Source organism: Triturus cristatus, chromosome 8, assembly GCF_964204655.1.
Source record: "Triturus cristatus chromosome 8, aTriCri1.1, whole genome shotgun sequence".
Taxonomy (NCBI): domain Eukaryota; kingdom Metazoa; phylum Chordata; class Amphibia; order Caudata; family Salamandridae; genus Triturus; species Triturus cristatus.
The window spans coordinates 253,146,256-253,161,602 of NC_140591.1; the positions used below are offsets into that span (position 1 = coordinate 253,146,256).

Below are 15,347 nucleotides of genomic sequence, written 5' to 3' on the forward strand. Positions count from 1 at the left end.
GTCAGCATGTGTTAACAAAAGCTTGTTGTTTTGTTGCATGTTTTTTTCCCAGCATTTTCCTATTTGATTTGTACTTTAGCACTCCCAGAGCTCAGGATAGCCGAGCAAGGTTCGCAAACATTTCACAAATGTCCTGTTCGCTCCTTCCTGGGAGCGACCTAATTCATGTATATCTGCGAGGCCATCCTCCCCCAAAGACCACCAGTCAGGCCGAGAATCCTGTGCTCGGCACCACCCCTATCAGCCTCCCCTAACCCCTCCCCAAGGTTCAAATTGGAGTAATATTCCATGGGGTGATTTGTTTGTTGCTGCTCATTTTGGCGAGGGTGCAGCATTCCAAGATTAATCTAATAGATAACTTGAGGTAAGGTCTAGGTGAGCGCAGACATCCGGCACATGTTGACTGTCATTCATGAGTGCTAGCACAACAACCATAGATCTTATGGCATGTCGAGCTGGTAAGGTAGCTTAGTGGATGGGATGTCTACTTCATAGATTGTGTTACATGGTTCACTAGATTATGCAACACACAAAAACAAATAATGGGGCACATTCTGTGGTTTTATTTGCTATTTTGACATTTTAAAACACTAAAATACAGTTTTGGTAAAAGTGTCACCTCTATACCAGCTTAACACCTCAATAAAGTGGTTCCCAAACTTTTTCGACCCGCGGCTCCCTTGACCCATTGGCCATTGCCCGTGGCTCCCCACTGTTACTTTTTATGGAGGGTGGGGGGGAAGTAAGCCCAGCCTCGGGAGTGCTTGCATTTTTCTCTCTGAAAATAATTGGGACGAAGCTGATGAAGGTTTTATAATCCTATACGCAGGTTTTTTTTTTAATATTACTAAAGCGGCGCCTCTGATAAAATATTCCTAGTTACACTTCTTTGCCCCTTCCTTTTTTTGAGTACCCTCTCAAACTTTTTCTCCCACTTGAAGTGCTAGATAGCATCCCTATGCATGTAGGCCCCATTGCTAAAGTGTTTCTGCGCTTAAAGAATATTTGCATGCACTTTCATTTCTACCCATGTAGGCAACACACCTGTCTCAGCAGGGTGACTCACAATTTTTTTAAACCACATACAGCTTTAATTTTGGTGTCTAGTCTGTGAAATTGCCTTCAAATCAATGCAAGTAAAATAAATTCCTCTGATTTAATTTTTTTTTAAACTTCCTTCTTTCTTGCTTCCAAATACTGGCATTATGCCGTATATGGTGTTTTACTTTCCTATGCTCAAGGAGAGAGCAGGCCTGTCTGTAAATGTGTGTATACTGAAAGTAATGTGTTCTGGAAGTACCTATGGTTCAAGTGCAAATGTCAATATTTGATAATACCTAGTGTGTTTAATTGAAAGGACAACTGTACTTTCCTGATAACTTGCATTGATGTAAAATGCATTTGAAAAGAAATAAAACTATTAACGAGTCTAACAAAATGAATCCCGCATCTTCCACTTACTTTGGACGCGTTGGAACGTGGGGATCCAGTAAAATATGGAGGTCATCACCCTTGACATGCTATCAATTAAGCACTACGTTTACAGCTTTAGGCATGTCACTTACAAATCATCGACATCATGTGTTTGAGTCTAATTAGTTTTAACTGATGCCTACAGACCCTTCAACATTAAATGCATTAAAGTGTTTGGTGCACGGCTCCCCAGGCTAGGTTTGACAGCTCCCCAGGGAGCCACGGCGCACAGTTTGGGAACCACTGCCTTAATGCAACATTTTTAAGATGACCAGTTAGCACTTGTTAAAGGCCTGCCATGGCATAGAGTTATGTGATCGCTTTTGAGTAACTTTTGATCCGTTTGTAGGCGAAGTATTTTTGTTGAAATCTGAAAGTTATACAGCAGGTGATGGATTACATGGCAGTTGCAGTAAATCTGTAATGATGCAGAGAAAGCAGCGGTTGCAAAATGGCAGAGTTCCAGTGATTTGGTCTAAAGGTCATAGGTTGGCTCCAGAGTTCATGTTGATAATGCAGAGATTTGTGTCTTAACTTCTACCCACAATTGGGAAACCCAATGAGACCACTTAAGGAGTCTGCTAGATCAGGGTTTTGTGTAACTTTCTGTGTACTGGTCCTGGACGTTGTGAAGTAAACCAGTAAGTTAATGCACCTGCTGCAAGGATGCACAAGTATTCACTCACTAATCTCAATAAGATAGTGCAGAAAGACAAGTGCACCTGTGGCAGAGATTTCTGTCATACATTAGCTTCACATGGTCCTATCGCAGCAATATAGCTAAATGGGTTGAATGCCAATAGCCAACATCTGTATTTAACTTACTGGCGACAGATTTCAGTCCAAGGAAGATAGCTCAAGTAGTTGGTAAACCTGTGTCTGCCCTGCAGGTTCCAATCTCTGATGGATTGAGTGTCCATGATAAAGACCTCTGTATAATCTGCAGTGCCCAGTTTCCAATTTTTGGAAGACCTCTCTGTGGGTTAAAACACCTACTGCACAGATCTGTGTGGTACCTGCAGATCAAAAGTTCCTGCTTTAGAAACATCTCAGTTGCTAAGCACCTGACCGCGACTGTGAGCGGAAGTCTGTTTAATACATTTGAGATAAGTTTAATCACTGTAACTTTCTGTGATTTTTATCCATCCTTTAAATAAAGGAGTTGACTGTATTGAAACTGAGTTAGGGGATGCCTAGCTACACAAAATTACATAAATGTTCACATATCTAACCCGTTTCCTTACAACAAACCAATGTAAGTATGCTTGATTGTTAATCCTCTCCCCTAACTCTGTAGTATATCAAGTAGTTTTATTTTGAGTTACTTAGCTGCTCTTAAAAAAAAAATTATTAGATGAGTGCCTTTCCGTCTCCAGTTGAAGCTAGCTGATACTTTAATGACTGCTTGCTGGTCATCATATCTTTTGTTTGGTGATCCTTTTTAGGTTTCACCTACACGGTACCTGCCAAATCTCTTGTAACGGGAAAAAATATATTAAAAGGGGTGTAGTGCCCGCCATTGCTTACCTTTACTTACTACTGGTTAGCTCCCATGTCCCTCTCATTTCCTTTCTTTCTGCTTGTTAGCGCCTCCTCCTGCCTCCAGCATCCTACTCTGCTTCACATCTTTGCCCCTGCTGTGGAGCATGGACCAAGTACTGCTGCTGATGGCCAGTGTCCTTCCACTGGCCTAGCACTTGTACCATACTTTTTCTTTTAAACTTTCCAGCGTCCACATTCTGTTCATTGCTAGCCCTTCCCTACCACCACCTCACTTACGTCCCTGCATGCCCTTTGCCCATTCGTTCCTGACCTGTCTCTTCTACCACCACGCTCCCGTCACTGCATACCCTTTCCCTATCACGTCGCTAGTTGCCTCCCTCCTACCTCCATAATAGCTTGTTTTTTGTAGCACGAAGTCCACTGGAAGGACTTGGAACGTTTGCATGAGCACCAGTTACATTACACAAGAATACAAAAATTTTTACAGCCACTGGCAGATTAAATGATTTGCCCAGAATCACAGGATGTCTAGATGGTGCAGAGACTTGAACCTGGTTCCCCAGCTCCAAAGTCAGTGGCTCTGACTGTTACACCACAGCCTCTCCATGCTCATTGTTTCAGCAAGCTACACTTTGACATGCTGTCAACTACAATGGACATTTGTTCAATAATATAAACTGCATATTAAGTATCGGGAAAATAACAAATTTAACATGTTTGTACATGCATAGCTTAAAGTAAAAGTAAAAGAAAACAAGGAAAAAAAGTGCTGTGTTACTTAAGCTATGTAGCACAGCAGCTTGCACCGTTGTGCACCATTTTTTAAAACAAAATTTGATAACGCCAATAGATCTCACATTTTATTTATTTATTTATAAAGTTTTATATAGCGCGAACTTGATCCCGAAGGATATCAGAGCGCTTTACAATTTGAGGGAAATGAAGGTAACAGATCAGTACATGACTCAAATAGGGAATAAACAACAAAAGAGGAGAGAGCCGGTCAAAATGTAAAGAAACTGGGAGCCAAAGAGAAGAAGACAGATTCAGCCCACTAAGTTGAGACAAATCCCATCAGCCCACCGTTTTGGCAGAACATAATCATCTGGGAGTAAGGTGGATGAACTCATTGCAGTGCACCCTATTTCAGGGGAACCATCACTGTGTATATGCAATGAGTTTGCAGTCTTCCAGAGAAAAAGTCTCAAAACATAGTGGTACTGAGAAAGATGTGAGATGCAGTGCAAAACAAAAAAGAAGTGTATTAAAAATGGCTACCTGATAACACCACCCAACTTTATTCGGTGTCAACAAAAATGCCAAGATTAAAAAAGCAAGTGAAAAATTGATAGTTTGAAAAAATAACTATCTTATAGCAATAGAGACTCAAATAGGGAATATACATAGGCATTGAATCAAATAGTGCACACATAAAAGACCAATTATAAACCTGGGGTAGGCGAAGAATTGGCTAGTCGCTGAAACATAATGACAAAGGGTAGCAAATACAATAGTAAAATACAAGATTAACAACCAATATTGTAGTATGTCCGATACGATTAGAGCTGACAATCGCTCCTCTTGTTAAGGTAAGAACTTATTCATAAGGAATCTTTTTGCTTCCAGTTTCAAAGCAACCTTGGAAGAGATTCTACGGATTTCCGGTGGAAGAGAATTCCAAATTTTTGGTGCAGAGCCCGAGAAGGCTCATTGGCATGTTCTCTTTTTGCGGAAGATCTGGGGTTTCAAGAGGAGGGAATTAGCACTCCTCGACCGTCTACCCCCTCCGAATAGTTCTAGCTTTTGCGCAAGGTAGTTGGGGGTTTTGAAGTGGAGGGCTTTGTGCGATAAGCAGGCAATCTTTAGTTGAATTCTAGCTTCGTAGGGCAGCCAGTTTAGAGATTTTAGGACCGTGGAGATGTGGCATTTCGCTTGGTGCCCGTTATCAATCTGACTCAATACTTAGCGAATCAGCAGTATGTCATCCAGTTAGTTCTTTGTTAAATTTAGAGCTAAATAACATTTCGCAAAGCTCACAAAAAACTCAATTTTGACACTTCACCATGAAGCGATACAACATCCACTATTTGATTGAGCGATATTTATTTGATTTTATACAACAATTTTTGATTATATAAAGTTCGGCGCATGGTTGCTCCAGAGGGAACGTGCATAAGATAAGGGTGCTGAGAAGTGAATGTGTAAGGAGAGAAATTTCAGAGAGCAATAAAGAATTAAGATAAGTAACAAACTACACGGTTTACAATTCACCGTACAAAGTGTCCTGGTCACGTGTCAACGAATACAGTCACAATTTTATGTACAGAATCCAATTCATATTTTAGCACGTTGGGTGAGGGACGTGTACCAGGCTCATTATTGAGGGGGTGTCGACGTTTCGACCCGTCTTGGGGTACAAAGGTAATTTGATGCCTTGACCATGCGGGTCTTCTTCAGGACAACAAGGGAAGAGGGGCAACCTGACGAAGTCCTCAGCTTGGCTTAAGGGTCTAGAAAAGGGGCAAAACAGATGATCAGGATGTTGCATCGCTGATGCAATTAACACCTGCCAATGCGGGTGTATGCTTACCTAGCGTGAATCCAGGGGTGGTTCAAACATGGATCGCTAGTGGCAATAATTCAATGACCATGCGTGTGGTCTGGTCGGATTATATTTCACAGACACTGGAACTGAAATTAGACAAAATGAACAGTGTGAGAGCCGAGCGGCAACCTGCTCGCTCTGATACGAAGATAGGGGCTTAAAAAGGTATAAAAACACCGTACCTGCAATGCGGACTCAATCCGTTCTGCAGTGTATCACAGGGAAAAGGACTTCAACTTGGGCTTCTCATTTCCAGGACACTGGCCGTTCTAAGGGACAAGGTGAGTGATATAAGTGCCAATTGGCCAGCGTTGTGAGCTAAAATACCAAGAAGGCCTGCCAGCGTTCTTACCTGCCTCAAGTGCAGAGCGTGCTTCTCGTGGCGTCTCAACCGGAGAGAATGCGGGCGCATGCGCTCTGGATATAAAGCGCACCGAGTAACCGTACACGTCGTGACGGTGCGTCGGTAAGAGTCAGAGTGGAAAGACTCACCGAAGCGTTAAGCCTGTAGTTCCAAAGGGGCCTGTGATGTCTATACAAGGGTCAGTGCTTAGACCCAAGTCTACAGTGCTTAGACCAAAGTCTACAGTACCAGAAGTGGCTGGACACAATTATGAATAGTGACTTAAAAATAATGGCAGAACTCGTGGTTCAATAAAATCGATAGGCACACTGGAATTCTTAATTCTGTCATGCAATAATGAAATTATGACAATCAGGGATCCATTGAAATGGATATACAGTTCATGAAGGAACATCATTTCTTAAAATACAATGAATGAAAGACCAAAGACGACAGACAATAGAACAATAGTTCCAACGTATATACAACTCAAACATACATACAATTAAATACAATTAAACATCCAAAGGCTGTCAATGTAAAGGCCAAAATTATACAGTGTTGACCAGTGGTAATTCGGGGCAATCTACCTCAACCGAGAGATTGACAGACCGGGCCACATTTCACAGTATTAATCAGTTGTAACCAAGGGCAATATGCCAGTGGCGAGAATTGTTACCACCGACATACTAACCAGTACTCATAATGGAAATCTGTCTATTAATCTCCTCCAACTCGTTCAATCCTCTATGGATAGTGTCCAAGGAATCTATCCATCTGCATTCCCTTCTGTTAAGTGTAATACTGAGGTCCCCTCCCCTGGGGTTTGGCTTGATCTTTTCAAGAACCCACCATTTTAAACTGTCAGCCGCATGATCAAACTTCGTAAAATGGTCAACCAAGGGTGCTCCCACTGTTTTGCAGCGTATACGGCTGCAGTGCTGGAGGATGCGACACTTAACTTTTTGGGTCGTCTGCCCCACATACATAAAGTCACATGGGCAAACAATTGCGTATATGACACCTGACGAGTTGCAATTACTGAAACCCTTCAGCGTGTGTGCCTTTTCGTGGTGTGTAAATGTATTGATTTCTTTGGTCAAAGGGCAGGCTTTGCAGGATCCACATTTATGGTGTCCCGTAACGGACGGAACACCCCATAAAGTGGTCTGACCGATATTGGGTGGCATAGGTAGTAGAGATTTAACCAAGTGATCTCGTATGTTTTTCCCTTTCTTGAACGCATGTAAAGGGATAGGTATGTTACCCAATTCGTCAGACACTAGGTGCCAGTGTTTATTAACTATCTTTTTGATCTCATTACTCTTTGTGCAGAATGTTGTGACACACACTAGGCGATCTTCCTTAGGGGTCTCCTTAGACTTAGGGGTCAACAAAAATTCCCTATGGTTATGCCAAGCCCTTTTACGGGCTTTTTTAAGGAGCCTGATAGGGTAGCCGCGCTCCATCAACCGTGCTAGGAGTCCGGCAGACTCATCAAAATAGTCTTCCTTTTTTGAGCAATTCCTACGTAACCTCAGGAACTGACCAAAGGGTAAGTTGTCTCTGAGGTTACGAGGATGGTGGCTCGAGTAGCGAAGTAGAGTGTTCCTTTCACTGCTTTTTCTGTAAAGATTCGTGTAGAGTTTGCCCTGCTCAGATATTATAAGGATGTCAAGGAAATTGATCTTTTCTCTACTATATTCCATGGTGAATTGTATATCGGGCGAACAAGTATTGAGCCAATGATGGAACCTTTGAAGGTCTTCCACATCACCACGCCAAATGATGAGCACGTCATCAATATAACGTCGCCAGAGTTCTATCTTCGCCCTATATGGGTTGAGATCGCTAAGGACATATAGCTGTTCATAAAAACTCATATAGATAATGGCCAGATTCGGCGCAAAACTAGCCCCCATTGCTACGCCCTTTGTTTGATTGAAAAACTGTCCCTGAAAATTAAAATAGTTCCTGGTCATTGCAATCTCAAGGAGTTTGATAATGAATTCTGTGGGAACTAGGTGTGGTGCCGGTCTCGTGTCAAGGGCCTGTTCCATACAATGCAATGCCTGGAGTTGGGGAATGTTGGTGTATAGGGCTGATATGTCCATGGTCGCAAGTATTTGGGCATTGGAGTCAAAAGGGTAATCATCCACTAATTGAATAGTCTGCATAGAATCCCTTAAATAAGTGGCAGTGTTCTCAGCTAGGGGTTTCAAGAAAACATCGATATATTTACATAGAGGCTCCAGAATAGAACCACAACCGGAGACGATTGGTCTACCCGGAGGGTCTTTCATGCGCTCTACTACCTATGCCACCCAATATCGGTCAGACCACTTTATGGGGTGTTCCGTCCGTTACGGGACACCATAAATGTGGATCCTGCAAAGCCTGCCCTTTGACCAAAGAAATCAATACATTTACACACCACGAAAAGGCACACACGCTGAAGGGTTTCAGTAATTGCAACTCGTCAGGTGTCATATACGCAATTGTTTGCCCATGTGACTTTATGTATGTGGGGCAGACGACCCAAAAAGTTAAGTGTCGCATCCTCCAGCACTGCAGCCGTATACGCTGCAAAACAGTGGGAGCACCCTTGGTTGACCATTTTACGAAGTTTGATCATGCGGCTGACAGTTTAAAATGGTGGGTTCTTGAAAAGATCAAGCCAAACCCCAGGGGAGGGGACCTCAGTATTACACTTAACAGAAGGGAATGCAGATGGATAGATTCCTTGGACACTATCCATAGAGGATTGAACGAGTTGGAGGAGATTAATAGACAGATTTCCATTATGAGTACTGGTTAGTATGTTGGTGGTAACAATTCTCGCCACTGGCATATTGCCCTTGGTTACAACTGATTAATACTGTGAAATGTGGCCCGGTCTGTCAATCTCTCGGTTGAGGTAGATTGCCCCGAATTACCACTGGTCAACACTGTATAATTTTGGCCTTTACATTGACAGCCTTTGGATGTTTAATTGTATTTAATTGTATGTATGTTTGAGTTGTATATACGTTGGAACTATTGTTCTATTGTCTGTCGTCTTTGGTCTTTCATTCATTGTATTTTAAGAAATGATGTTCCTTCATGAACTGTATATCCATTTCAATGGATCCCTGATTGTCATAATTTCATTATTGCATGACAGAATTAAGAATTCCAGTGTGCCTATTGATTTTATTGAACCACGAGTTCTGCCATTATTTTTAAGTCACTATTCATAATTGTGTCCAGCCACTTCTGGTACTGTAGACTTTGGTCTAAGCACTGTAGACTTTGGTCTAAGCACTGGCCCTCGTATAGACATCACAGGCCCCTTTGGAACTACAGGCTTAACGCTTCGGTGAGTCTTTCCACTCTGACTCTTACCGACGCACCGTCACGACGTGTACGGTTACTCGGTGCGCTTTATATCCAGAGCGCATGCGCCCGCATTCTCTCCGGTTGAGACGCCACGAGAAGCACGCTCTGCACTTGAGGCAGGTAAGAACGCTGGCAGGCCTTCTTGGTGTTTTAGCTCACAACGCTGGCCAATTGGCACTTATATCACTCACCTTGTCCCTTAGAACGGCCAGTGTCCTGGAAATGAGAAGCCCAAGTTGAAGTCCTTTTCCCTGTGATACACTGCAGAACGGATTGAGTCCGCATTGCAGGTACGGGGTTTTTATACCTTTTTAAGCCCCTATCTTCGTATCAGAGCGAGCAGGTTGCTGCTCGGCTCTCACACTGTTCATTTTGTCTAATTTCAGTTCCAGTGTCTGTGAAATATAATCCGACCAGACCACACGCATGGTCATTGAATTATTGCCACTAGCGATCCATGTTTGAACCACCCCTGGATTCACGCTAGGTAAGCATACACCCGCATTGGCAGGTGTTAATTGCATCAGCTATGCAACATCCTGATCATCTGTTTTGCCCCTTTTCTAGACCCTTAAGCAAAGCTGAGGACTTCGTCAGGTTGCCCCTCTTCCCTTGTTGTCCTGAAGAAGACCCGCATGGTCAAGGCATCAAATTACCTTTGTACCCCAAGACGGGTCGAAACGTCAACACCCCCTCAATAATGAGCCTGGTACACGTCCCTCACCCAACGTGCTAAAATATGAATTGGATTCTGTACATAAAATTGTGACTGTATTCGTTGACACGTGACCAGGACACTTTGTACGGTGAATTGTAAACCGTGTAGTTTGTTACTTATCTTAATTCTTTATTGCTCTCTGAAATTTCTCTCCTTACACATTCACTTCTCAGCACCCTTATCTTATGCACGTTCCCTCTGGAGCAACCATGCGCCGAACTTTATATAATCAAAAATTGTTGTATAAAATCAAATAAATATCGCTCAATCAAATAGTGGATGTTGTATCGCTTCATGGTGAAGTGTCAAAATTGAGTTTTTTGTGAGCTTTGCGAAATGTTATTTAGCTCTAAATTTAACAAAGAACTAACTGGATGACATACTGCTGATTCGCTAAGTATTGAGTCAGGACCATTGTTTGTTGTATTAATTCGATTCCCAGGTCTCTGATTTTCTTGGGAAAACCCCATTTTTTGTAATCGTTATCAATCTGGCCGCAGCGTTCAATGATGCCTTTAGAGGGGCCAAAGTGTATTTTGAGAGGCCACATAGCGTGGCACTGCCATAGTCAAGCCTCGGTAAAACAAGCGCTTGGACCACTTGCTTGAAATCTGCTTGAGGTAGGAAAGGTTTGAGATTCCTGAGTGTTCTCAGAAGGTGGTTAGCTCCCTTGCACACATTGCTAATATGAGTCTTCATATTCGGATGTTTGTCCAGGGTGATTCCTAGAGATTTAGCTGAGTCAATAATGCGGGGGGAGCATTTGAAGGCAGTGAGTTGGTTCATCCAGAGGTCAACATAGGCAAAACCTATTGACTTTGCCAATGCTTGTTACTTTTACATGACCTGGTAGTGAAAAACTGTTAAATTCATATTTAATGACTGCAAGGCCTGCCTCATCCACAAGATAACATTGGGTTAAATTATCAATTGAAATATAAATATAAATGGAACGTTGTTCATCTGTACCAGGAGGCGCTCTTTGTCGCCTTTGCTGATCTTCGTGCTGCATTTGACCTGGTCTCAAGGGCAAAACTTTGGGAGGTCCTCATCGAAATTGGCATTCCCTCAGGGCTATTGAAGCTGATTTGAGATTTGTACACTGATCATTTTGCCAGAGTCATATGGAAGCCGGGGGGAACCACAGATAACGTTCCAATAGGGTGTGGCATCAGGCAAGTGTGTGTCCTTGCTACCACACTATCTTCATTATTCATTAATGAAAGCATGCCCTGTCTAATGAATTGTGTGAATGATGCACCCAAAATTGCTGGCTCCATAAAACCAAGTCTGCTATTTGCAGAGGATGCACTTCTCTTATCTAAAACTCCTGTGGGTCTCAATGCCCTTTTGAGGAAGTTTATTCATTTTTGCAAAGACCATGGCCTTGAAATAAACCATTCTAAAACGAAATATATGATTTTCACTCACAGCACAAAAGCTAAAGGGAATGTGATTTTAGATGGAGCCAAATTGTGTGTCAGAATTTGACTATCAAGGGGTGAGATTTCTAGATTCTACCAGTTGGTCAGCGCAAATCGGAAAAAACCCTTTCATCTCTTAAGCATTAAGCTGGGTCTATTGTTAAAAAAGGCATTTTATTGTCCCAATCATTTGGTGCCTGCAACTTGTATCCTGGGTCACATGACTAGGTGTAGCTGGTAGTTAGCCTTTATATATTGCTCCCAGAAAGTAAGGCAAAAGGGGATAGGTGTTGGCAGGATGGGCCATCTCTGATTTGAGGAAGGGGAGGAGCTGTCACCTACAACACTTGCACATCACAAAAACTCTGCCCAACACACTCACTATGGGCCCGATTCACAGAACTAACTAAAGACAAAATCCTAAACTTACTACCATTTTGGTATTCACAGAAGGCACTTACTCATTTTCGCATTCCCAGAAGGCACTTACTCATTTTGGTATTCACAGAAGGCACCTACTCATCAATGAGTAAGTTCCTTCTGTGAATACCAAAATGAGTAAATGGTAGTAAGTTTAGGATGTTGCCTTAAGTTAGATATGTGAATCGGGCCAAAAGGGTGTTGACGCTAGGCTTTTGTGTCTCCATACAAGCTAGAGCCAGGGCAGAGAGGCAGGAAATTCCAAACGCCTCTGGGGGTGGAAACTTCCAGAACCTTCTCCTACTTCAAAGTGGGCACCAGATACAAATAGTGGACCCTCAGACCCAATTCCTCTGTACACTTCTGGACCTGTGGGAAACTCAGAAGGGCTGCTGTGCTGCTCTGCAAGGACGTCTGCTATTCTGTTGCACTGCTTCCTGAAAGAGGAGGACTGGGCCTAAATCTTGAACCCAGGACCACCAGTGTGACTCGAAGGACTAGTTGGCAGGCCTCATAATCAGAGCCTCAGGGGCAGAAAAGGCTTAAACCGACTTAAACCCAGCATCTGGACTCTACTGGCTGTGAACCTCTCCCCCATACCCGCCCCCAAGTGGTGCCACCGCAGACCTTAAGGGGTTCTGTCAGCCCGGCTGTGGTTCTGTGAGCAGAACCAATGCAGCGTGAAACCAATATCTGACTTTGCATCGCATCCTACAGTCTCCTCTGAACCGCTGCTATGCGATGCATCTTCAACGCAGGCCTTCGCATTGCAAACCCCTCATCGACTGCATCAATGACAATGATGCAAGCCTCCGTATTGCAGCCCTGCAACTTCCTTGAAACAGCTGCTGTGCGGCTCATCCTCGATGCGGGATCTTGCAATGATCCCCAACCAGGAGTTAACATACTTTGTTCAGCGGGCCTAACGTGGTCCCTGTATCCAGGCTGTGCCTCATCAGAGTTGGCCTGAATTTGTGACTTTTTCCCAGTCCGGCGAGACTAGATACCTACAGTTGGCACTTTGTGCTTCTAGATACTATTTCCACTTAAATCTTTAGAATTGCATATCTCCTGTTCTACTGATTGGATTTTTGTTGTTTTGGTCTCAAATAATTTATTAAACTTAACTCTATTTTCCTAAATTGGTGTGGAATTTTCTTGTGTTGTGTTTTCAATGTATTACTGTTTGAAGTGCTGCATGAATACTTTACACATTGCTTCTAAGTTAAGCCTGACTGCTTTTGCTGAGCTACCAGAGGGTTAAGCACAGGTCAATTTGGGGTTTGCCTGTGAATTGTGGTTCCTGCTTGAGTAGGGTTTCATCCCCTTCAGCCAATAACTCAATTTCTAACATATTCTAACATAACACACCAGCACTTCAAAGCTTAGCATGCAACACCTCCTCATACCAAGAGACAGATGACGCAACACAACACAAGCTTGCCTCAAGTACAATGCTACTCATTAATCTATTCCTCGCTCTAGCTTTGGCTAAAGCAGCAACACTGAGGTTTCTTAAGATGTCCTGGTCTTCTGAGCATGATCCACTTTACGTAAGGTGGAATGTTTTTCTTAATGTTATACCTTGCACCAGAGGTGGTAATTGTAGCTGTTGCTAGAAAATGACATGCAGCTGTACCCTTATGAACTGTGCTGCCAAATAAAAAAGTACAAACATGAGACTCAGTTCACTGGAAGGCTTGTTTCTGAACAGCAGTCACCATGAAAACAGTCACTATAGGGTCATTACAGAATTTTACATTGCAATTCTTTTGAGCTTGTTGTGAGGTTTCTTTGAAATTCTTAACAAAGGTATGTTGGTTGGGGGCCAAATCATTAGTGCTGTCACAGAGTCCTCAGAACTTGCAGCTCAGTAGTATTGCAGTGGTCTGGCCCAGAGACAATTGAAATCAGATACCTAGCACATATTTTGGATCTTTCATTTTCAGGGATAATCATAAACAGCACAGTGGCTCGGATAAAGATGTAATCAGACACTGAAAGATGTGGCCCTTAAAAGAATAGAGAGTGTCTGGGGCAGTCAGTGACGATTGTGGAGCTCATTTTGATATATCCAGTCTTCAGAAAGAAAAAAAGTCTTATACTGTCAGAGGTAGTGAGCACTGGTTTGGAATGCCAACCCATCACAATCACATCCCATGAACTATTCAGAAGCTGAAGAAATGTCTTGTTCTAATAACACTTCTGAGTGTGAACCATTCCCTGATCAATTAGAAAAAGGAAGCTAATAGCCTGGTTATTACTGTGACTCTTCCTCTGCTTCACACTGATATTGACTATGGTTACTAGCAATTTATTGATGTTCTGTGGTAGTATTGTAATTGTACATTAGTGTGTAATGACCTTGGTGTATTTTTAACACCACCAAACACCTCTGTCAGACACCATGATTTACCATATACATATATATTTGATGTACACACATCTATTCGTGTACACTTGTATTACCCTTTATCGTGTAAAGTAGTCCTCTGCTTACGTTAGTCCTGTCTGTGCAGTGAAAAAGTAAATCGTACGCAACAACTTGGATCTCAGGAATGCAGATTCCACCAATACTCTCAGTAGTAGCAGCAATACCAACCACAGTGGAAGCAGGCGTGCAAACAAAGAAGAGAAAGAGTAGGATAACATCCTTCTAGCCTGTCCAGTGAAACGTTTTACAAGCCTGGCAAACGCTAAAAAGATACAAATATTTTCTGAATGTTGTACAAAGTGGGTAATCTCTGTCGTCCGCCACGTAGCATCCCATAGCAAGTGCAAAGGTTGTCCCAATTTGATTGAAAATTTTTGAACAAAGAAAATCATGCTGCTTGAAAACAAGCAGTGTGCCTGTGCCTCTTCACCAGAAGGACAGTAAATCTGCTGCAGTTTGTTTTGATTCAAAAAAAGGGTCAGAACAAGATTTCAGACACATAGATGGCTAAGAAAAGCAAAAACCATGGTACTTTCTGTCCATCAGATTTACCCTTTACTTCACCATGCGGACTGGTGTGCACCTTAGATTTACAGGATACAGACTTCAATCCCAATTGTTAAGAAAAACTGGGGGTTTCTGAGATTCACTATGGAAAAACAGCATTACCAGTTTATAGGACCATTGTTCTACCTGAAACAAGCCCCGAAAGCATTACCCAAGAGTATAGCCTTGATAGCTCCACTTTAGTGAAATGAAAACCTATATCTCTCCATACCTAGCTTACTGGTTGATGAACACCTGGTCATAACAAAATGCTCTATAAGACATCCAAACAATGCCTGCTCCTTTGTAGCTGGGTTTACATCTCAAACCAGTCAACGTTAATCCTAGTTCAATTCTATTGCTTGAGAACAGGTGCATACATTTTCCTTTCACCATATATGACTTCAGTGGCCCATCATCCAACTGTTAAGGCCGAGTTTGAAAAATCTTTTAGCAGAGCTAAAGCTGTGAGGAAAAATGTTTTGTGATGGATTCCTGCATCA

At 42.6% G+C, this 15,347-nt stretch overlaps 1 protein-coding gene across 1 annotated transcript in view; it reads left to right on the forward strand.

The window, feature by feature from the left end:
* DYNC2H1 (dynein cytoplasmic 2 heavy chain 1) overlaps positions 1-15,347 on the forward strand; it is a 1,714,832-nt gene that overhangs the window by 1,249,947 nt on the left and 449,538 nt on the right. The gene's annotated exons all lie outside the window — the stretch shown is intronic.